This window comes from Gymnoscopelus microlampas, assembly GCF_963454915.1.
Source record: "Gymnoscopelus microlampas genome assembly, chromosome: 23".
NCBI lineage: Eukaryota > Metazoa > Chordata > Actinopteri > Myctophiformes > Myctophidae > Gymnoscopelus > Gymnoscopelus microlampas.
In genome coordinates this window covers 6,187,625-6,211,543 of record NC_139960.1, presented here as the reverse complement: position 1 = coordinate 6,211,543, position 23,919 = coordinate 6,187,625, and the positions used below count along the sequence as shown (strand labels likewise).

The following is a 23,919-nucleotide window of genomic DNA, read 5'->3' as shown; positions in this document are numbered from 1 at the left end:
GCTGAAACTTTCCAGGAAGAAGAGCACCACTGGGATGACAGACGCCGTATGCCCGACGGAGGCTATCCTCAGGGGCCCCCTGGGCCGCCCGGTCTCTTGGGGGTCCGGCCTGGCATGCCCATCCCTCAGCCTCAGGGACCTGTGGTAGGTCCTGGGTCCTCTGAATGTTTGGGCGGTGTAGCCGTCCCTATATGTGAGGTTGGGACATTGACATTTGCTGAACTGTGATTGGCCACCCATTGTACCCCCCAAACCCTGCACTGTGATTGGCCACCCATTGTACACCCCTTCCACCCACAATGGGTGGCCCCTGGACACCCCCGCTGACTCTATTCAGCACTGTGATTGGCTAGCGAGACACATGATGAAATTAATAACCTATAAATAGGACTATGCACTTTAAAAAAAAACCTTTTTTTTAAAGTGAGCTTCCATCACTGTGATGACCACTGTGATGACCACACCGCCCACTTCACACTGGGTGTGATTTTTGGGGCGGTGTAACATTGAACCCCCTATAGGTGAGTTTTGGACACTGACCAATCCTGCACCGTGATTGGCCAATAGTCTACAACGCAGTCTACACCCCTAACCCTTCCATTGTTAATGCAAATCGATACTTTTGCAAAGTCAGCCAATCACATTACAGCTAGTGTCATCACCACTAGCTGTAATGTGATTGGCTGACTTTGCAAATTCAGGACTGTGATTGGCTAGCAAAACACATGACACATGTGCAGCCCTATGAATAGCAGTATGGACTTAAAAAAAGGTCATTTATCCTTTTTTTTAAGTGAGTGATGTTGTGATGACCACACACCGCCCACTTCACACTGGGTGTGATTTTTTACTATTTGAATGCAGTTTTGCGTTCTGTTAATCAAGTATCTTGTTGCAGAACTATGTCTTTGTCATTAAAAAGTAATTGGTTACAGAATTGCATCTTTGGAATACTCTTACATAAACTAAATTGAAACCTCATTGCGATTCCTTTCTTAGTTTTCTTTCCACCATTTCTCTTTTAGCCGCCTCGTCGCCCCGACTCTTCAGACGATGGCTACGTAATGACCAAGCATGCAGCCATTTATCCCTCAGAGGATGAACTCCAAGCTATCCAGAAGATTGTGTCCATCACAGAACGTGCCCTCAAACTGGTGTCGGACATCATCACTGACCAGGACAAAGACAAGGGCAAGGAAGAGGACAAGGAGAAGGAGAAGAAAGAAGTCGCTAAAGACAGGTGAGGCATCTGAGAGAGCTCAACATCTCTTTGTCTCCTCGTGTTTCTGTGTTTAAACTTCAAACATAAAATATACTTAAAGTACTAGAATGTTTGAAAAATAGCAGATCTACAAGCTCATGAGCTTGTAGATCTGCTATTTTCAAGTAGCATATTTATAAAGTAGGGCTAAAAATGGCTTTCAAATAATTGTAGTGGAGTAAAAGTACAATATTTGCCTCTGAGATGTAGTGGATTAAAAGTAATTACAATAGTATATTTGAAATACTCAAGTAAAGTACAAATACCTCAAAATTGTACTTAAGTACAGTACTTAAGTAAATGTACTTTGTTACTTTACACCACTGCTAGATAGCCTGCCTGTAGATAGTGCTTTTGTAATAGTTTCTAATTGTAACACTCCTCATACTGCATGAGGAGTGCTTTTACATCATTTCTGGAGTGTGGTGAGTGAAACATTGTTCCACAGCATGCCCTATGCCATTGATGGTGTACAAATGATTGGGGTCCATTTGTTTCCATTTTTACACTGTCTTAACATTGATTTTACAATATAAATTGGGGTCCCAGAGATAGACATGCCATTAAATGGGGGTCCTTGATATTAAAATGGTTGAGAATCACTGCTAGAGCCGTAAAAGTCTTCTTATTATGGGGGTCCCTGGCATATCTTTTCAAATGGGGGTCTGTGGGCTAATTGTCAATTTGGGGACCCCTTGACATGAAAAATTGAGAACCACTGTCATATGCAACAACATGCTGGGTGTACAGTACAAGGCACAATCCATTTTATTTAGGATAGAGTGATTCAATGTCTTCAGTGGGGCTGTCAATCTTCCTCATATGATTGACTTTTCTGTGGCTATTTTAATCCATTTTTATGACACATTAATACAAATTAAATCAATTGCACAACAGATTTATCAATGAGCTTGTGCAATCTTGTTTTGTCTTCAGTTGCCAAGAAATTTGAAATTCCTAGTACCTCAGACTTAAAAGTCTATGATGACTTGAACACTGAAGTTGACGAGGAGGCGTTTCAGTTTTTTATAAAGAAACCAGACCTTGGTGTGTTGGAGATTTGTTCACCCAAGACCCAAATCCTGAAGGTGAGTTCTGTTGCTTATCAACATGGAGCCTTATAGCCTCATCCATACAGTCCTGGCTAACCTAAAATGTCACACAGGTATATTTTTGTACTTTGAAATGATCTTTGTTTCTATACGCCCAATGTAAGTAAAAGAGAGAAAGTGTCTGAGGAAGAACTTGGTTGGTGTGTGGATCCTTCCGTATCTAATGTGAGCTTTTTACATTACACTTGCCACAAACATTCCTCTCTTGCTAATCACACTTGTTATGTCAACATTATTGCTAGATTCAGTGAGCCCCTCTGCAAGCAATTCCATTTCCAACAGCAGCAGCTCCTTTCTCAGCTCTGGTGCAGACAATGACGGGGACTCGGATGACACCATCAGTCCTGTTCCAATAAACAGAGCTGACCTGACTCGTCTCGCTCAGGTAAGCGTTGCTTTTTTGGGGGGCGGCGGTCATGGTTTACATTTTTGTCACCGTAAATATACTTGGCCACCAAATGTAGTGGCCTGTAGGACCAGTGCTTTAAAATATTACTGTCTATCCCTGTGTTTCCCCTCCTTTTTTTTTACTTCCACTTAGATGGTTGAAAAAATTCTGAAGGACAGACCTGGCGGACAGAGGATCCTTACCGAGTATGCTCGGACAAAAAGCCTAACGGATACCAGAAGACGCGACATGGTGAAGATATTGGTTGCACACATGGCAAGTGAACATGGGTATGTTGTCATCTAAAAATGATGCACCCAATACACAATTTTGGTTGTACTTGGTGCAGGCCAAAATCCTCCTTTTTGCAGAAGGCAGCGGCACAGCAATACTTTTGTTTGGATCTCATACGTGTGTGTGTGTGTGTGTGTGTGTGTGTGTGTGTGTGTGTGTGTGTGTGTGTGTGTGTGTGTGTGTGTGTGTGTGTGTACTGTAGGACGAGTCCTTCAAGGCGTGTTAAAGAGGACTATGCAAAGGGCATCACTGCCTTATTCCCATACCTGGCCGATCCCCAGGGAAATTTGGGCTATGTAAGTACATAAAACACCAGTCTAACGCACATTTACACATGCTCATTAAAACCAAATGACACTTTTCCCCTGTCTTTTCTTCTTGTGTTTTAGGAACAGTATTACAATCCAGTAGATGGGAGTGGGTTTCTGGCATGGCGAGTGAAATCACTTCAAAAAGAAGCATCAGAGGGACAAGAAAAGAGCAGAAATGTTCAGCCACTGACGGGTGTGTGATTTTGATTGTAGCTAGAATTTAAGGGGGAAGTCACATGTTCACACACACACACACACACACACACACACACACACACACACACACACACACACACACACACACACACACACACACACACACACACACACACACACACACACACACACACACACACACACACACACACACACACACACACACACACACACACAGGAAGAACCAGTGCAACATGTCATGTTTCCCCCAGTCCACTGTCTAGCAACTGTGAAGATGGATCCTTATAGTAAATGCATATCACTGGAAAGTATTGCAGCAGTATGTGGTTTCTACACTGTTACAGGTGGTCCAAATGCTGGCGACAGAGCTCCCGTCTGTGAGGAAAACCAGCTAACCACAGAAACCCAGTGTCGTGAGGCCATTGTATATGGCTGTATGTATGTATGTATGTGGCTCTTCAACTGCCTTGCATTAACCCACTAAGACCTGAGGAAGCGTCTGTGTCACTTTTTCATTTGAGCTAAAAAGTATTATTTTACACTTTGACTATTCAAAAATAGCAGATATACAAGCTCATAGTGCGGCACCGAGTGCCGCGCTATGAGCTTGTAGATCTGCTATTTTTTGAAAATATATATTCTTTTAAAGCGAACTATAACTCAAATCTTTGCTTCTGGGGGTCCATGGAATAAAATATTTTGAGACGGGGGTCCGCGGCCAAATTCATATCATTTTGGGGGGTCCTTTACATTTTGCAGAATATAAATTATACAGCAGAAAATGTCCTTATGGTTCATCTTGCATATTGTGGCAATAAAAGTGATTCTGGAAGCTACCTAATCGTGACCAAAACATCCCATTGCGATCCGGCTCTAAACTGTTTGCAAACGGTGACTAATTTTAATAGCAAGACTAATAAAGTTCTCTTTTCACAGACTGGGACCAGTGTCCAGGGGCATCTGGACAGCATCACAGAGAGCCTTCAACCCTATCTGCTTGCTGTGGGTACCCAGAAGAGTGTGATTCACAAGTACTTCATTGTGATTGACAAACGTGCAATCCCTTGTAAGTCACCCAGGGGTTGACACTAACGCCTGCCCGACTCACCCCTCCTCTCCCCTCTTCTAACCTCCTCTCCTCTCCTCTCCCCTATTCTCCCCTCCCCTCCTCTCCCCTCCTCTCCTCTCCCCTTCTCTCCTTCTCTCCATATCTACAAGCTCACTGTGAGTTTAATGTTTGAAAAATAGCAGATCTACAAGCTCACTGTAAACTTGTTGCCTTATTTTAAATAGCCGATCGACAAGCTCACTTGTCAGCTTGTAGATAACTTGTGAGCTTGTAGATCTGCTATCGTCACTATATTTATATAGTGACAAATATATATTTGTGTCTAAAATACAGTATTTTTGCTTGAAATTTTCAGCTGTGGCGTGGCTGTACACTGGATCTGATATCTTGGCCAACACAGCTGTGGACTGAGGGGACCGTCCCAGACTGCACTACTGCAAGGTTTGTTTAACATAACATGACACATGTGCAAATCAAAACCTTTTAGATCTAACTATCTAATGTTAGCATATGGACATTTTCTTGTGGTCAGTCCATTGTCCGTTTTTAAGGAGGCATTGCCAATATATATACTCTGTAGCTTAACTCTTTGACTGCCATATGAACAGTGTAATAGTGTGCCACTGCTGCCAGCAAAAACAGTGATTTTTACTGTATCAGTTTGCATAGAAAAATACTGTACTTGTACTTCTATCCACTACAGCTCAGAGGCAAATATTGTACTTTTAATCCACTACAATTGTTAGAAAACTTTAGTTACTTTGTAGATTTTGGTTATTGTTTAAAAAAACATAGGGTACATTAACCACTTCAGCCCCATTTAAACTTTGGCTATTTGAAAATGGCAGATCTACAAGCTCACAATGCAACATGTTACAAGCTCACTTGTCAGCTTGTAGATCTGCTATTGTCTATTGATATGCATGTACTTTCATAGCTTTGTGTCTAAAATATTGTATTTCTTTTTTTTACAGCTCCTGCTGCGGACACAGGTGACAGACACACCATCCCAGACCTACTGCAAGGTGTGTAACTATCTAATGTTGGCTTATTGACATTGTCTTGGGGTCAAATACTAGGTTGTGGGGGGTCTGTGGTTTAATGCATAGGCTAAAAAATGGAAGCTCTTTGACATTACAATAGTTTGAGAACCACTGGTATTCAGGTGACAAGTATATGTTGCTTACATTTTCTATAGTTGTCAGCTAATAATAATAATAATAATACATTTTATTTATAACGCACTTTACATTCTCACGGATGTCAGAGTGCTACAGATTAAAAGCAGAGCATAAAAACAGCATAGGCAACAAAACAATTACAATAGACCCAACCAGGCTAAACTAAAGGGCCAACATTTAGAAATTAAAACTCAATACGAAAAACAAACAAAGTCCATGAAAAATTAGAAAAATGCTTTTTTTAAAAGGTAGGTTTTTAGTCCATTTTTAAAAGCATCAGTGGACTGTGGCGCTCTCAGGTGGTCTGGGAGGGCATTACACAGACATAGGGCTGTGTGGCAGAAGGCCCGTGGCCCATGGTGCGGAGGTTGGTGTCAGGGACAACAAGAAGGTTGGTGTTGTTGGAGCGGAGGCTTCGGGTGGCAGGTTTTGGGGTGAGGAGTTCTTTGAGGGGGGGGGGGGGCGTTGCCGTAAATGCACTGATGGGTGAGAAGGGAAATCTTGTATTGGGTCCTGAAGGAGATGGGGAGCCAGTGAAGTGAGCGGAGAGTGGGTGTGATATGGTCATATTTTCGCACTCTCATCAGGACCCTAGCAGCGCTGTTTTGGATGTATTGGAGCCTTTGGAGGCTCTTGTTAGGGATCCCGATGAGTAGTGCATTGCAGTAATCCAGCCTGGAGGAGATAAAGGCGTGGACGAGTCAGCTGACTGAAAGGTGATAATAGGGGGGTGATTAGAGGTGTGGCCAATGTTTCAGCACAATATGACAGTTTTCAAGATGGATCTTGGCACTGTTTCTTTGCTATTGTCCAGTTTATAGAAAGCTATATGCTGATAGCCATCATTGCTTTGTGTTTGTTTAGAAACAGGGAACAGCCTGTCTCTGCAGGTCCTTTTTAAACAGAAAATTAAGGGTGTGTTGGCAATTTCATCCAACCATAATCAACAACTTGATTGTATAGGATGTGTCCTGTATGAGTTCTCTCTCCTGATTGGATGAAATTGGTCTCTCAAAATCACAATTTAGTTTTAAAGGCAGTTACTGTATTCACCCAGAAGCAGTATAATAGCAGTCGCACCCCTACTTAAGTAAGACTGTGTTTGCATACTGGTACAGTGGTGTAGTTAACTGGTATAGTTGCTATAGTTGCTGTATTATTTAGTATATTTGTTTCCATTTGAAAGTATGCTTTAATAAGTACCTGGCATACAAACATACTCACTTCTGTGTGCCTACGTGTCTTTGGGTCATTCCAGGGCCAGTGTTTAAAGGAGGAGTTCACCCAAAAAATTACTTATTTTCTATCAATTGCACACCCTATGAAGCCTTGAATCCATGGATTATTTTTTGTTTTTGTCGCATTCCTAAGCCAATAATTTGATTCCCATCTCCTACCAGCTAATGTATCCGGTAGGAGACACAAAGTAGATTATTTGTGTCTCCTACCGGAAATACACACGGTCATCAAATTATTGTCTTAGGAATGCCACAAAAACAAAAATAAATCCATGAAATCAAGGCATAAATCACAGTATTATTCATATTGTAGCATTGTTTTGTCTTTTTTCATAACTATTGATTGTGAAGCATTTGTTTGAAAAGAACACTAACACTTGTTAACCTGTTTTTCAGAAGCCGTCCAGCACTGACATGTTTTTTTGCCTTTAACCTTTTTCTACTTTTCAGGAATGTTCTTTGTGAATAATTGTCATATTTCTAAGATAATTGCATTCCATTTATGTTGTGGCTCGTGAACCGGTAGTACCCAATTTCTATAACACAATATTGGCCATCCCTGAATTTAATAACAAACTCACACATGAAATAATCAATTCTAACAAATGCATAACAAACTATTTTGGATTGTATACTGCCTTTTCATGACCCACTACCTTATATTTACATGTGCATGTTGTAAATGTTTAACTCACCATTTGTTTTTAGGGCTGTAAGACTGTAACACTTATTAGGACTAAATTATTTTTTTATTCATTTTGACAAAAAAAATAATTTTATTCAAACAGCCAATATACACTTATTAAAATAGGACTTAATTTCCTAATTAAACTAATAAATGTAATCCCAAAATAATTATGGAAAATGTTACACATTGATTCATTGATAAATACAAAATTAGATATCTACAAAATACACTTTGAGATAATTAACTTAATCAATATAGTTGCAGCCCTACAATTTGTACCTATTTTTTCAGAATGTTACATGTTGTTTAATAATATATTAATATATTTACCAGGAGCTTGCTTGATCCCCTTTTTTAACAAATGGGTCGGCGCAAGAATTATTTTCCCCGTGCACTCCTAAATTGGCTGAAATAGGAGGCGGGTTTTTTGCTTCACCCTGGAAAATATTGAATTTACTTAAAAGTTAGAATATAATTTTGGATAATAACAGTAATAGTAGTAATAATAATCATTATAGCATCAACAATATATCTGTCAATAATAAACTGTTTACAGGCATTGTAATAGTTACCATACTATATAATTGTATAATTATCAATAATAACTATAATTAACCTATATATAGAATCATAAAATATAACCATACTATTATTACATATATAATCATAATAACAACAACTATAATAACAATGATTGATAGGACATTATACCAAATATATTGATGGTGTTGCTTACAGTAAAGGTACCAATAATACAATTGTGTTAATAAATACTTTAAACTATATCTGCTCTGCTTTGTCTCTACTTATTATTCTTTTTACCATGTGGTTGAAAAGTGAATCTATATGTTTGGTAATGTATTTAGTCGCATGTATTTAACATTTACAATGAATACAGATGTGTGTTTTTTTTTTGGGGGAATTACTATTCATAATCAGAAGGGTTCTTCACTACTAAAGCTGAACAAAAAGTGAAACTTTGGAATGTAACATCTCTTAATACCTAAGCCCATACACATATGAACATAATACACAAAAGTTTTTTGTTTAACTGACAATCATTTTTGCCTTCTACAATCTGGTGTTTTAATTTATTTGACCAATTTATCCACTTAACGGTTTGATCCATGCAAGAGTCAAAGCTTGTAATTGAAAGTGTTGTCAGACTATAATCTCTGCCTGCTGGACAAAATGGACTTCAATCCCTCTACTCTGTGTAAAACTGTGAAGCAATCTACATGGACATTAGAGCTTAACCAAAACTCCTGCCTGGTGATGACAAGTCTGTCACAATGTAGGCTAAACAATAGTTTTTCATTGTGGTATTGACGCCATTCAGTAACATTGATGTGCCTGATATGCTGGGGAGTATCTATTTTACAATATACAAAATGGTATGGCTTCAACCCAGCTACTAGCCAGGTCGACATGTATCGTAATGGTTCCACATGTATTATATGGTGAGACATTCCCAAGTACATTACAAGGTATTTAATATCTATTATCAGGCTGGGGGAAAATAGGTGCTGAATCTTATACTCACAAAACATGACATCATAATATAAGGAAAACGTGAAATGTCTTCTGAGTATTTACAACTTGTTTGCAAATAGCAGATATGCCATTTACTCTATATATGTGAACAGGGCCGAAATTGTATCACATTTGACTTGCAATTTGTTTGTACTATTGCACTCTTCTCCTTTAATAAATAATCCAGAATAAAACTCACAACAATAAAATATAAATGCACAATAAAGTGCTGGGTGCGTAATTACTGTGAGTCCTATCTGAACTAATTGTTTGTCGACTACGCCACTTTTGTTATAGAGGGAAGTCCCCTTTGAATACACTTTAACTTCTTCTTCAGGCTTTCCCAGGTTCGAGGTTAACTGGTAAGTTTCAATACTTTTGGTTTTGAGAATACAACACTGGCATGAGAATATCCCTTTAAGAAACTGGACACGAATACAGTGTATCAAAAAAGGTAAGTCATATTTATTGGGTCCCTAATACATTGGCTTCTGTGCCTTAAAAACAATCAAATAAACACTATACTAATAAAACCTATATAAACATACAAAACACAATTAATCTACACAACAACTATAAAATAAATTATAAAGTTGTGCAAATTACGCGGGGCTTAATCACAAGGGTTCCTTAGCATGGGGGGTTTCTGTGCAACAAATACTTTTCAAGTAAAGTGCTGTGCCAATAAAGTGCTTCAAGATACTCAACACGGTTTGTTCAGGGGTAATGCTGCATGTCCATATATGGGGGTAAGATGGGAAAGGGTTTGAGGCCAGTCGTCTTCGTCTTCTCTCTTCTTTCTCTCCGCCTGCAATTATAGAGATCTAGACCAGTTCACTGTGCATTTACACGATACATTTGCGTTGTCTCAGGCAGTGGTTATACAGGGATTCAACGTTGCTTGTTCGAATACTCACTCGCCAGCCAGGTTTTTACACCTGGCGCTGAGTTGGTTGCGTATGCAACGTTATCGCCACTTTCCAGTCTCAGCGCTCCTTATATGGTCTGGTCTCACTCGTCTCTCATATGGTCTGGTCTCACTCGCCTCTTCCTCCCCTTCGGTTCGATCGCTTTCTCCTCTTGGTTTCTCCTTTGAATGTAGGCACACCTCGGCTTCCAAACTCCTAGGTGGCTGGTATGTCTACTTCATCTATGCACTCCTCTACTCCGTGTCTCGGCACAACCTTCCCCTCTGCTGTCCTTCTCCTCACTGACGCCTCTGTCACTTGGGTGCTCTGTTCTCTCTTTCAAACGGTCCCGCCTCCGCTTTTGTACCTGCCAAACCACACCTCCCTCTTCTTTCATTTGTCCGTGGTGACAGTCTGTCTGGGGACATTGGCCATGACCGTGGCCTTGGGCGTGACCGCGTGACTGCCGCTCTGCCACTCAATGTCTCTCAATACATGTGACCAGGGGATCATGGGGAAAACAATTATAAACAATACAGTGCGTAATAATAATTGGTACAAAAATAATAAGATGGTGGGGTTAAATGAGGCAATTATACACATTAAGCACCAATAAAAACAAATTACAAAAGTTTTAAGAACCCCTCATTTCACCCTTGTCACATTCCCCCCTACTTTTTCGTTGGCAGTCCCTGGCAACTGGTTCTAAACGTCATGCCCGTACCTCTCAGGTGGCTGTCCTTGGTTCGCTCTTCCAGAGCGCCGCGGACCTTCAGGTTCCCTAGGACCGGGGAAAAACCCTACATAAGGCGGCCATATTGGTCCCACCGGTTCGGCTACTGGGGCAGGTTCGGGGCTCTCCATCGGTGACCTGGGGGCTATACACACTTTTAATGCATTCCTATGGATCGTTCTATCTCGCCCTCCTTTTTCAGGTCGGATCCTGTATACTAGGCCCGCATCCCCCACCCTCTCCAATACCACAAAAGGTTCTGGGTCCCACCATGGGCCCAGTTTACCTTGTCCCTGTCGGTTCCGGTTTCGTACCCACACCCTCTCTCCAGGTAACAATGGTGGCATACCGGCTCGGCGGTCATAGACCTGTTTACGCTGTCCTGCTATATGCACCATTTTTTTCTCGGCTGTCCTATACGCTGTGGCCATTCGTTTCTGGTGATCTTGCACCCAATCTCCCACTCCCATTCGATTTTGTGACAACGGTACTCCTAATGCTACATCTACCGGACGCCTCAGGTGGCGACCAAACATTAAGTACGCAGGCGCATAACCTGTCGCACCATGTTCAGTATTGTTATAAGCGTGTACTAACTCAGGTAAGTGTTCATTCCATCTGCCTTGGCGATCAGTATCTAGAGAGCGCAACATGTTTAACAGTGTTTGATTAAACCTCTCCACCCCCCCATTACCAGCTGGGTGGTAAGGGGTGGTGCGACTCTTAGTAATACCGTATGTATGACACAATTGCTGCATTAATTCGGATTCAAAATTCGGGCCTCGGTCCGAATGGAAACGAGCCGGGCAACCGAATGGCTGAATAATATGTGTCCAAAGCGCACGGACAGTCGTGGGCGCAGTTTGGTCACGCGTTGGAATAGCCCAACTGTACCTGGTGAATAAATCGGTTGCTACAAGAATATTCTGCCATGCGTCATTCGGCCTACCTAATGTGAGAAAATCAATAGCCACTACCTCCATAGGATACGATACTTCGAATGGCTGTAAGGGGGCCCTGGGCTCTATCCTGTCTTTCAGTAGGCTGCAGGCAACACAACCTCGCTGGAACTGTCGCACCGCCCCCTCCATGCCCGGCCAGTAGAACCGGCGCCGAAGCTGCGCCAAAGTCCGGTCCACTCCGGCGTGTGCCGAGGCCTCATGGAGTCCTTTCCACACCTCCTCTCGTCGCGCCCCTGGACAAACAAGCTGTAAGTAACATTCTTGTGTATGCTGATCAATCACTTGCCTATACAACACATTGTCTCTGATGCGCAACCGGTCCCACTGTCGTAACATTTGCCTGGCTTCCCGTGACCAACTCCTCTTCTCCATAAGGGTAGGCAGTTTCCTCCGCTCTACGCAACTCTTCACCATCTGGATGTCCGGATCTCGATCCTGTGTTCCCCGCCACTCAGCTCCAGCCCACCCGTCCTCTCTCTCCACCGGTGCCAACTCCACTACGGCCACTCCTACAGGTTGAACAGGGAACCTAGACAGGGCATCTGCGTTCGCATTGCTTTTTCCAGGTCGGTACTTTATATCATAGGTGAATGATGCTAGCTGGGCTGCCCAGCGCTGTTCCACCGCGCCTAGTCGAGCTGTTTGAAGATGCGCAACAGGATTGTTATCTGTATAAATCGTAAAATGAGCGCCAGTTAAGTAATCTTTAAATTTTTCGGTCACTGCCCATTTAAGTGCCAAGAGTTCTAATTTAAAGGAGCTATAATTTGCATCATTTTGTTCGGTAGGGTGTAGACTTCGGCTGGCGTAGGCGATTACTCGCTCCTGGCCATCTTGGACCTGTGCCAGAACGGCGCCGAGCCCGCGGCCACTCGCATCAGTATACACTACAAACGGTCGGTCATAATCTGCATAAGCCAGTATTGGAGCCTGCGTAAGGGCAGTTTTAAGAGCATCAAACGAGTTTTGGCATTCAGGGGACCACTCTATTTTACACTGATGGGACTTCACATCATTCGGGACTCCGATCAACAAACTATTTAACGGCCTAGCTATGGCAGCAAATGAGGACACGAAGCGGCGATAATAACCAGCCAGACCTAGAAAAGCGCGGACCTCGCGGACAGTCGAGGGTGGGGTCCAGTCTCTTACCGCAGCCAACTTTTCAGGGTCCGGGCGCACTCCCTCTTTGTCTACAACGTGGCCCAAGAACTTTACCTCCGGTTGGAGAAGCTTGCATTTATCGAGGCGCAGTTTCAATCCGTGTCTCCACAGCCGCTCGAAAACCTGGTCAAGGTGCTGCATGTGAGAGGAAAAGTCAGGTGAATATACAATAATGTCATCGAGGTACACTAATAATGACTCTGTCACCTGGCCACTCAAGCATCGCTGCATTAATCTTTGGAAGGTCGCGGGGGCGTTACATAAACCGAACGGCATACGTTGGAACTCGAACAGTCCTAAAGGGGTGGTAAACGCTGTCTTTTCTCGATCCCGAGGGTCCATACCCACCTGCCAATAACCGCTGGCCAGGTCGAGTGTGGAGAACCACTGAGCCTTGGTCAGGCTTGTTAAAGTCTCTTCAATCCGAGGTAAAGGGAAGGCATCTTTGTGCGTCACGGCATTCAGTTTACGGTAGTCGACACAGAAACGCCAGCTGCCATCTTTCTTCTTCACCAGGACAATGGGCGCTGCCCAGGGACTGCAACTCTCTTTTATCACTCCCTTGTCCAGCATGTCACTCAATAAGGTCTTCATTTCTCTATACATGGAGGGCGGCAGCGGTCGGTGCCTCTCGCGGATGGGTGCCGCGTCTCCAGTTGGTATTTGGTGTTGCACCACGTCCGTCTGCCCAAAATCTTCATTATGGACTGCAAACACCTTCTTCCATTTACACATCATCGCATGCAGCTCTTCTCTCTGCTGGTCAGGTAGGTCATCTCGCCGGGTCAACGCCTCCATCTCCTCAGGTAAGGTCTTCACGGGTCCCTCGTCTTCGATGCTCACCAGGGACACTTCCGCGGCTCCGTCGGTTCCTAGGGACAGGTTCAGGTCTCGTCGTCCACGGACGTCGGCCTCCTCCACTGGATATAGCTTCCCTAACTTTTGATGTCTGCCCACGGTCACGCTATACGCGTGGGGGTTGCAGATGCGCACGGGGACTCGGCCATTACGCACGGTGACCAACGCTCGGGCCACTCCCAGATCAGTTCCTTCCGGCATGGCCTCCATCAGGGCCTCGTATTCGGCTCCATTTGGACCTTTCCAGGCACGGCCCCATACTACTAACTCACTGCGGGCGGGGACTCGGATTCTCCGTCGGCCGACAGGCCACACATAGCCCAATGCTCCGTCTTCGTGGGTCACTGCCTCCACTCTCCTACAGGCGGCGAATGCTTTTTTCCATGGTGTCCTCTCCTGTTGGCATGGAAACACAGACCTCCCAGAGAGTTTAAATAATGCATGCCACACTGCGTGGACTACGTTCATCCCAATGATCAGCGGCTCAATACAATGTTCATCTTTTACAATTACGATTCCTCTTCCCGGTATTTTCAGTCCTTCTAATTCTAAATCGAATATGGCATAGCCAGAATAGGGTAGATCAAGGCCGTTTGCTGCCCGTAGGCTAAACACCAGAGGCCCATTTTCCATTTTATCTTGCGAGAACTTTTCGTTAAACAAACTCTGCTGCATCAATGTGACTTGAGACCCCGTATCTAATAAACCCCTCATTTGGACTCCCCCCATTGTTATCCCAATTGTCGGACATTCCCCCACAAACACTTCATTGGCCCTTAACTTTTTTTGTGAACGTTGCACCTCTGCCCCCCGGACCTCGGCGACAGGGCGTACTAGTTTAACTGACTTCGGTCGGATCTACAGAATCTCGCTATATGACCCGCCTGTCTACACTGGCTACATATCGGCCTACCTCCTTCATCCCATTCGTAGCGCTGAGAGGCCGTATACCGTCGCTCAGGTGGCGGTGGAGTGCGCGCTCGTGCGTCATTGGTGCCAGTGCGGAGGAGCTGTTGGGAAGGACCCCTTAAACCACTATATGGTTACTGGTTAGGTGGGTTGTGTTCGCCCTTGTGCATTGATTAGACACAGATGACAATGGTGGAGAGCGAGGTCCATTTATTCCTTATTGAACAGGTGATAATACACAGCAGGGTTGTGTGTGGTTTCTGTAATAAGCAGAATATAACGGGGAAAGAATGGCCTTGTAAGTTGTGCATCATAACAGTCACATGTACAGAATAGACAGGTCTTGTTTAACATATTAAACCAAATGAATAATGGCCTCTCTCTGAAAAGGGCCTCTGAACTTCATAGTTTAGCTTAGCTGCTCAAGTTACATTCATACGGTATATATGGCACCTGTATCTGCCCAACTGGGGTTAGAAGCACAAATGCAGTTTATACTATAAGTAGCAGTTGCCCAAACGTATCACACTGATCATTATAAGAAACAAGTGCAGTGACATTACTCTTCCTCATCAACATAGGGGATATGTAAGTGCATACAGTAACAGTACAACGATACAAACGAACCATCGATAGCATTTCTCTGACCGTCGGTCACTATTACAGAATGACGAGGCAGTTAGCTGCTAGTTAGCATTAGCAGGTATTTAGCTTGGTTACAAGACCCGTAACAGGACAACAGGTTATATATCGACTTCATGAGAACTTACGTTTATCATACACGCACACAGGCACTCTGGTGTGTAGCAGACATGTAAACTAGACTTAATATGTCTAAATAGTGCAATTGTTATCTTTACGAACGGAGCGTCTCTGGCTTGGAGCGTTCAGGTCTTTGTTCTTCTGTTCTCGCGAGATGAGGGCCAGTATTACTAGCCGGGCTCACTGTAGTCTCGCGAGGGGCGGAACAGTCTCTCGGGCAGGAGAGGGGGGGAAGCAGCAGGGGGGGGGAGAGAGAGGGAGAGAGGCGCAGTCTTTCTAACAGCCGCCCCCAAATTGCTTAGTGCAATTTGCTCCAATGAAAGGCTGCGACACTGGAGTCTTGGGTGGCAGGGGGGGCGACCAGCTGGACCACTAGTCTGGTGCAGGAATGGCCCTTGATGTCGATCTCTGCTGACGTCACAAGTCCTTCGATGCTCTCGTTGGCCTTGACGATACTCCGTCTCTCGGTGGGTCACAGGGCATGTGGCAGCTGTAACTCCACAAGCATGATGCCGTCTGGCGAAGTGTGGACGGCTGGTCCGATAATAGGGGGCGGCCTCCTGACCTTTCACGGTCCATATGTTACTCCAGCTCTTGGCGAGTACCCCTTTGGGTCTGGGAAGGTACACCCGGCTGTTGTAGTTAGCCGCCCCGTGTCCCTCGTGGACCGTAGCCTCGGCGAGCTCTCTCCGAGTGGGGTGAGGGCTTACGTCAGGTGCAGGTTGAGAGGTTGCTGCTAACGGGACATTACGGAAGTTGGGCTTTCTGACCTTTGACTGGTCTTCTTCAGGCACGGTTTTCGACTTCACTGGCCACTGCAGGGGGCTGTGAGGGATAGACATGAGTCTCTTGTGGTGTATCTTGGTGGCCTCCTGCCAGTGTTTCTCCACACTTTTCATGAGCTTGGTGTTCTGGGGTTCTGTAATTGTCAACATACATTGTTGTGGCTGGAGGTTGCTTTCCAGGGCTCTGGCTGGGCCTTGTAGAGTCCAGCCCAGTCTTGTGCAGATGGCTGCTGGCCCACCTGGGGGCCCCAGTCTCACTGGCTCAGTGGGTGTAATTAAGTGGGGGTGGTCTGCCCCGATCAGGATGAGGGGTTGGACTCTTTCAAACTGTTGTAGCGGCAGTCTGGCCAGGTGTCTGTACTTGGTTTTGAGACTGGATACAGGATACGATTGCTTAGCTAGCCCCAAGTGACTTGAGGTAAAGGCTCCTTCTATGCGGTAACGTCGCTTTGGCTGAGATGCTGGGGACACGGAGAATGACACTGATGCTCCCTTCAGTGTCTGCACATCCTGCCTGATCGTTCTCAGGGCCAGGTCTTCAGGGGTTCCGTTGAGGCCGAGCCTTTCCACTGCAGCAGGCAGAAGCATTGTGCGTTCTGACCCATCGTCGAGAAGAGCATAGGTGTCAAGGGAGCGGTCTCCATGACGCAGTATAACTCTAACTACTTTGAGTAGGACTCTTTTCCGGTCAACTGGTTTGTCAAGGTAGAGCACCTCGGCAGTGGTGTTTACCAGGCAGCTCTCATCTTTGGGTGTCTCTCTCTGAGTCTCGCTGTTCACCTCGTGCAGGACTTGAAGGTGTTTGCCTTTGCACAGGCTACATGGCTTCCTGAGATCGCACTGGGCAGCTAGGTGTGATCTGCCACAGCGCCAGCACTTCTTCTTAGTTCGAATCCATTCTGTGATCTGTTCTCTTGTGAGTCTCTTAAAGGCAGTACACTGGCTGAGGAAGTGCTCGTTATTCTCACAGAATGGACAGTAGGCGTTAGCTTTCCCTGTCTCCTCGGGTGGGGGTGCATCTTCCTCACACTCTGCTCCGTCTTCGGCACCATGCAGAACGGTGGCGTATCTGCCCATTTTCTGAGGTAACCGCTGTTTCGGCTCTATACTAGGGAGCTGCACGTCGAAGTCGTGGCACCAGGACTCATACTTTAACCACTCTGAGAACTCCAACAGGGTGTAGGTGGCTCCTGGACCGCGGAGCATTGTGCGGCGGAAGTCGGACCTCATCTCTGGTGGCAGCTTGTTGAGGAGTCGTGCAACATGTGAGCCGCATTTCAGTTCTGTGTCTCCCACTGGGCCTAGGGTCTTTAGCATGCCTACCAGCGACTGCACTTGAAGTGCAAACTTCTCAAAGGCCGCCCCGTCGCCTCGCCGGATGTCGGCTGCCTCCAGGACGCTGGCTATTTTCTGTAGTGCTAATTGATGGGGCTGTCCAAACTTGTCGTTCAGCGCCACCATGGTGTCGGAGTATGGCGTGTGGGAGTTCAGGTAGGCGTCTGCCACCAGGCGGGCCTCTTCAAGCTTGAGGTGGTCAACTAGGACTTGATACTTGAACAGCTGAGTGGCGTTGGATGGCAGGAGGTTTTCGAGTGATAATTTGAGGCGGGCAAACTCACTCGGGTCTCTGTTTATGAAGTCGGGGATGGTCGGTCGTGGCCCCCTGTATTGCTGCTCCACTGTGTTGTCTGGTGGGGAGTACACAGGCTGGTGTTCTGGCCATGCCGGATACTGGCGACTCTGGGGCAGGGCTGGTTGGCGGGCTGGGTGAGGGTCTGGGTAGGGGTACACGGACTGGTGTTCTGGCCTTGCAGGGTAGTGGTAGCTTGGGGGGAGAGCTGGTTGGCGAGCTGGATGGGTGTCTGGTGAGGAGCACATGGGCTGTTGTTCTGGCCTCGCTGGGTGCTGGTAGCTTGGGGGCAGAGCTGTTTGGCGAGCTGCATGGGGGTCTGGTGAGGGATATGTGGTCTGGTATTCTGGCCTCGCTGGGTACTGGTGACTCATGGGCGGGGCTGGTTGGCGAGCTCGATGGGGGTCTGGTGGGGGGTACACCGGATGATGTCCTCGGCCCACTGGATACTGGCGGCTCGGGGGGAGAGCTGGTTGGTGGGCTGGGTGAGGGTCAGGTGCATAGTACGCAGGCTGATAGTTTGGCCTCAGTGTGTGCTGGTGGCCCAGTTCTGGGCGTGTGGGCTGGTGTACTGGCTTCGCTGGGTGCCGGTGGCCTGTTGACAGGGCTGATTGGCGGACCGGCTGGGGTCTGCTGGGCTGCTGCAGCTGGTAGGGTGTTCGGGCACATGCCTGATCTGATTGGCTAGTAAGTAGGGGGTACCTGGGTCGCGGAGGGGGTGTAATACTGGATGCTTTAGCTACATTGGGGCTCACAGACAGTACTTCCCACATCTGGTGGAGTTCACACATAATTGATTCAATGTAGTCCCTCATACAGTCTTCCTCTGTCACCTCCTCTTCTCCCTCTGGTGGCCACGTCGGGGGGCAGTATTCCCCTAGCTCCTCCTCTTCGTCATCATCTAGCTCATGACTCTCCTCCGGTGGATTCCCCCTTTCCCAGCTGTCTTTCTGGGTCCATGTGGATGGATCTGGGCGGCTGAGGGGAGTCATCTCGGCTGCTCCCTCGTCGTTCCGGTAGTCTTCATCAGCTTGGTGACGGTTAGATGATGGAGGGGGGGTTGTATACTGCGGTTGTTTTCTGTAGCTCAGCTGATACTCTCCTAGGTGGCTTGGCAGTCTTGTCAGACGTCTGGGGCGTACATCTTCGCCCTGGGCCTGGCGGATTCTCTCCATTGTCTCAAGGGTAAACACCTATTCGGCTTCGAAGGACCATAATGTTGGGAAGGACCCCTTAAACCACTATATGGTTACTGGTTAGGTGGGTTGTGTTCGCCCTTGTGCATTGATTAGACACAGATGACAATGGTGGAGAGCGAGGTCCATTTATTCCTTATTGAACAGGTGATAATACACAGCAGGGTTGTGTGTGGTTTCTGTAATAAGCAGAATATAACGGGGAAAGAATGGCCTTGTAAGTTGTGCATCATAACAGTCACATGTACAGAATAGACAGGTCTTGTTTAACATATTAAACCAAATGAATAATGGCCTCTCTCTGAAAAGGGCCTCTGAACTTCATAGTTTAGCTTAGCTGCTCAAGTTACATTCATACGGTATATATGGCACCTGTATCTGCCCAACTGGGGTTAGAAGCACAAATGCAGTTTATACTATAAGTAGCAGTTGCCCAAACGTATCACACTGATCATTATAAGAAACAAGTGCAGTGACATTACTCTTCCTCATCAACATAGGGGATATGTAAGTGCATACAGTAACAGTACAACGATACAAACGAACCATCGATAGCATTTCTCTGACCGTCGGTCACTATTACAGAATGACGAGGCAGTTAGCTGCTAGTTAGCATTAGCAGGTATTTAGCTTGGTTACAAGACCCGTAACAGGACAACAGGTTATATATCGACTTCATGAGAACTTACGTTTATCATACACGCACACAGGCACTCTGGTGTGTAGCAGACATGTAAACTAGACTTAATATGTCTAAATAGTGCAATTGTTATCTTTACGAACGGAGCGTCTCTGGCTTGGAGCGTTCAGGTCTTTGTTCTTCTGTTCTCGCGAGATGAGGGCCAGTATTACTAGCCGGGCTCACTGTAGTCTCGCGAGGGGCGGAACAGTCTCTCGGGCAGGAGAGGGGGGGAAGCAGCAGGGGGGGGGAGAGAGAGGGAGAGAGGCGCAGTCTTTCTAACAGGAGCGGTCTGATTTCTTTCATGAGTTCCTGCGTGAATCCTTGCATTTGAGTTTTTACGTCGTCCATGATTTCCTGTTTTAATTTTTCTCTCCAAGCAGGGTCCTGAGAAGGGTAGGGGACAGAAATAGGATTAACAGCGTGGCACGTTATTTCAGTAGTTCCATGTTCAGCAGCTAACAGGTAGGCTTCTTCGCGTAAAGCAGCAAAATCTTCATCTGGGTGTCGTCGAGCATATATTTTTAAGGCTTGGCCCAGGGGGCCCTCAGCTAAACCCATAACAAACTGATCACGAAGAATGGCTTCGGAGGGAGCGGTGCTTGGGTCGTACTGCCGCAGCCCACAAAACAGCTCTCTAAGTCTCAGGGTGTAAGTTTGTACATTCTCTCCTGCGCGCTGTGCGCACCGATAGAATAGTGAGCGCATTTCTGCGACAGAGACAGTTTCTTTATATAAAGCATCTAAGTATTTAAAAACTTTTGCCACTGTGTCGCGTTCGCCCTCCTCAACCACACTAATCTGCCGTTTAGCTTCGTTGGTTAGCGTTTTAATTATAATAGCAACTTTCCTGATTTCTGGTAGTTCCTGGGTACTTAATAATCCTCTAATCTGGTCTTTCCATTCCCTATATTTACTCTCGCCTTCTGTTCCACCAAAGGTGGGTAACCATGGGGCACCGGGATACACCGCCATCATCATCATTCTGAATCCGTAAAGCAAAAAACAAAAAGCAACAAAAACAACAAAACAGTACAGTTTCTCTTAAGGGTATTCTCATGTGTTTGTTCTCAACCAGTCCTGCCGCCAACGCCAAATATGTGAACAGGGCCGAAATTGTATCACATTTGACTTGCAATTTGTTTGTACTATTGCACTCTTCTCCTTTAATAAATAATCCAGAATAAAACTCACAACAATAAAATATAAATGCACAATAAAGTGCTGGGTGCGTAATTACTGTGAGTCCTATCTGAACTAATTGTTTGTCGACTACGCCACTTTTGTTATAGAGGGAAGTCCCCTTTGAATACACTTTAACTTCTTCTTCAGGCTTTCCCAGGTTCGAGGTTAACTGGTAAGTTTCAATACTTTTGGTTTTGAGAATACAACACTGGCATGAGAATATCCCTTTAAGAAACTGGACACGAATACAGTGTATCAAAAAAGGTAAGTCATATTTATTGGGTCCCTAATACATTGGCTTCTGTGCCTTAAAAACAATCAAATAAACACTATACTAATAAAACCTATATAAACATACAAAACACAATTAATCTACACAACAACTATAAAATAAATTATAAAGTTGTGCAAATTACGCGGGGCTTAATCACAAGGGTTCCTTAGCATGGGGGGTTTCTGTGCAACAAATACTTTTCAAGTAAAGTGCTGTGCCAATAAAGTGCTTCAAGATACTCAACACGGTTTGTTCAGGGGTAATGCTGCATGTCCATATATGGGGGTAAGATGGGAAAGGGTTTGAGGCCAGTCGTCTTCGTCTTCTCTCTTCTTTCTCTCCGCCTGCAATTATAGAGATCTAGACCAGTTCACTGTGCATTTACACGATACATTTGCGTTGTCTCAGGCAGTGGTTATACAGGGATTCAACGTTGCTTGTTCGAATACTCACTCGCCAGCCAGGTTTTTACACCTGGCGCTGAGTTGGTTGCGTATGCAACGTTATCGCCACTTTCCAGTCTCAGCGCTCCTTATATGGTCTGGTCTCACTCGTCTCTCATATGGTCTGGTCTCACTCGCCTCTTCCTCCCCTTCGGTTCGATCGCTTTCTCCTCTTGGTTTCTCCTTTGAATGTAGGCACACCTCGGCTTCCAAACTCCTAGGTGGCTGGTATGTCTACTTCATCTATGCACTCCTCTACTCCGTGTCTCGGCACAACCTTCCCCTCTGCTGTCCTTCTCCTCACTGACGCCTCTGTCACTTGGGTGCTCTGTTCTCTCTTTCAAACGGTCCCGCCTCCGCTTTTGTACCTGCCAAACCACACCTCCCTCTTCTTTCATTTGTCCGTGGTGACAGTCTGTCTGGGGACATTGGCCATGACCGTGGCCTTGGGCGTGACCGCGTGACTGCCGCTCTGCCACTCAATGTCTCTCAATACATGTGACCAGGGGATCATGGGGAAAACAATTATAAACAATACAGTGCGTAATAATAATTGGTACAAAAATAATAAGATGGTGGGGTTAAATGAGGCAATTATACACATTAAGCACCAATAAAAACAAATTACAAAAGTTTTAAGAACCCCTCATTTCACCCTTGTCACATTTACACAGGGTATTGTCTCCTCTCAATATCTCAGATCAGAACAATAAGGTAAAAAAAAAAAGGCAAGTTTGCTTTAACAATAATTTATTTTGAGATCTTCAACACCACTGGAGACTGGACTGTGAACTATGTGACGATGGATTCCTTGGACCCCCATGGCCGCAACCCAGAACTCTGCGTCGGCGCAACCACACTTTGCAATTGCCCTGAATTGTGAAAATTCTAGTTCAGTCTTATGCTAGATGTGCTCCTGTTTCTGCTCAACATTGTAACAGGGCCTTTTATTTATATGGTATATATTTTACCACAAATGTTCGTATTTTACCACGAATGTTCCATTTTCGTATGAAAATCTTGTACATATTGTGTGTCTTGTGACGATTGGGTCCAATATTTAGGTCAGTAACCATGGAGCTAAGGAATGGTTCAGAAGCTGTGTTCACGTTCACAAAATGAATATTGGAATTGGTCTATTTGTTCTATTTGATGCCTCTTTGTTATGCATCTTTTGGGAGGCCAAATACAGGCTTATATTTTTGTAACTGTCATTATTCGACTGTTCTCTTGGGATAAAAAAAACGAAAACAAAACAAAACAATTTCACGTCAACGGTATAGTTTGAATTAACGGCTTGCTCTTCCGGACGCGAAACGTAACGTCTGGGGGGTGACAGATACATTTTTTACACCCACCCTTTGTTATTGTGGTCCAAGTGAAGACGATGATTACTTTTAATTGAAAGTCATGTGTAATAATTAAAAGTAACTTCCCCTACACTGTCTATGAATTGACCTTCCTTCTCTCCGTGTCTTCCGGGTTGCAGTTGGAGGTTCTTCACCTGCTGTCTCCAGAACAGAAGGCTGAGCTGCTACTGAGGCCTGAGGTTGCAGGCCTGGACAACGGGACCCTCAGCCTGATCTTCCACAGCTTGATGACCGGTGATCCTGGGCCCACCCCCACCTCCACCCCCGGATACACATACACCTCACATAGCCCCTACTCACCACCACCACCACCACAGAATAGCTTCAGAGAGGTTGCATAGCTTTAAATATTATACATTTCTTTCATCCAATTAAACTTTTACCAGATTGTTGATGGTAATCTTCATAACCTTAAACAATATTATTTTGTTCTTTTTGAAACACTTGCAGGTGGTGAATGGGTTGATGGGAGCTTTCAGACCTGTTGGGAGCCTCGTCAGTGAGTTTGTGTCTCTCACACGTGAGGTACATACAGCGTACATACATATACTATATGCATATATGAGAAGCCAATTACTTGTTTTTATATGACTAGTTTATTATGGTTATGCATATTACATCTGCTAACCTGACATGACCCTGACATTCCTATCTATCTGTTGCTCTCCAGAGAAATGTATCCGAGATCGGAAGCATGACTCTGACCCAGACCCTGCTGAACTGGACCCTAGCTGAGCTGGCTGGCATGTACACGCCACATAATACGTCCATAGCCCAACCAATGGAAGAGTTTGATGTGACAAATGTGG

The 23,919-nt window shown here is 45.3% G+C and overlaps 1 protein-coding gene and 1 pseudogene across 2 annotated transcripts in view; both read left to right on the top strand.

Moving 5' to 3' along the window:
- Positions 1-1,244, top strand: part of LOC311040084 (zinc finger RNA-binding protein-like) — a 30,846-nt pseudogene extending 29,602 nt beyond the window's left edge. The window contains exons 10-11 of the transcript in view: positions 16-144; positions 1,026-1,244. The product of the transcript in view is annotated as a zinc finger RNA-binding protein-like (transcript). The remainder of the gene's footprint in view (positions 1-15; positions 145-1,025) is intronic.
- Positions 1-23,919, top strand: part of kiaa0930 — a 504,210-nt gene that overhangs the window by 113,507 nt on the left and 366,784 nt on the right. The window lies entirely within an intron of this gene.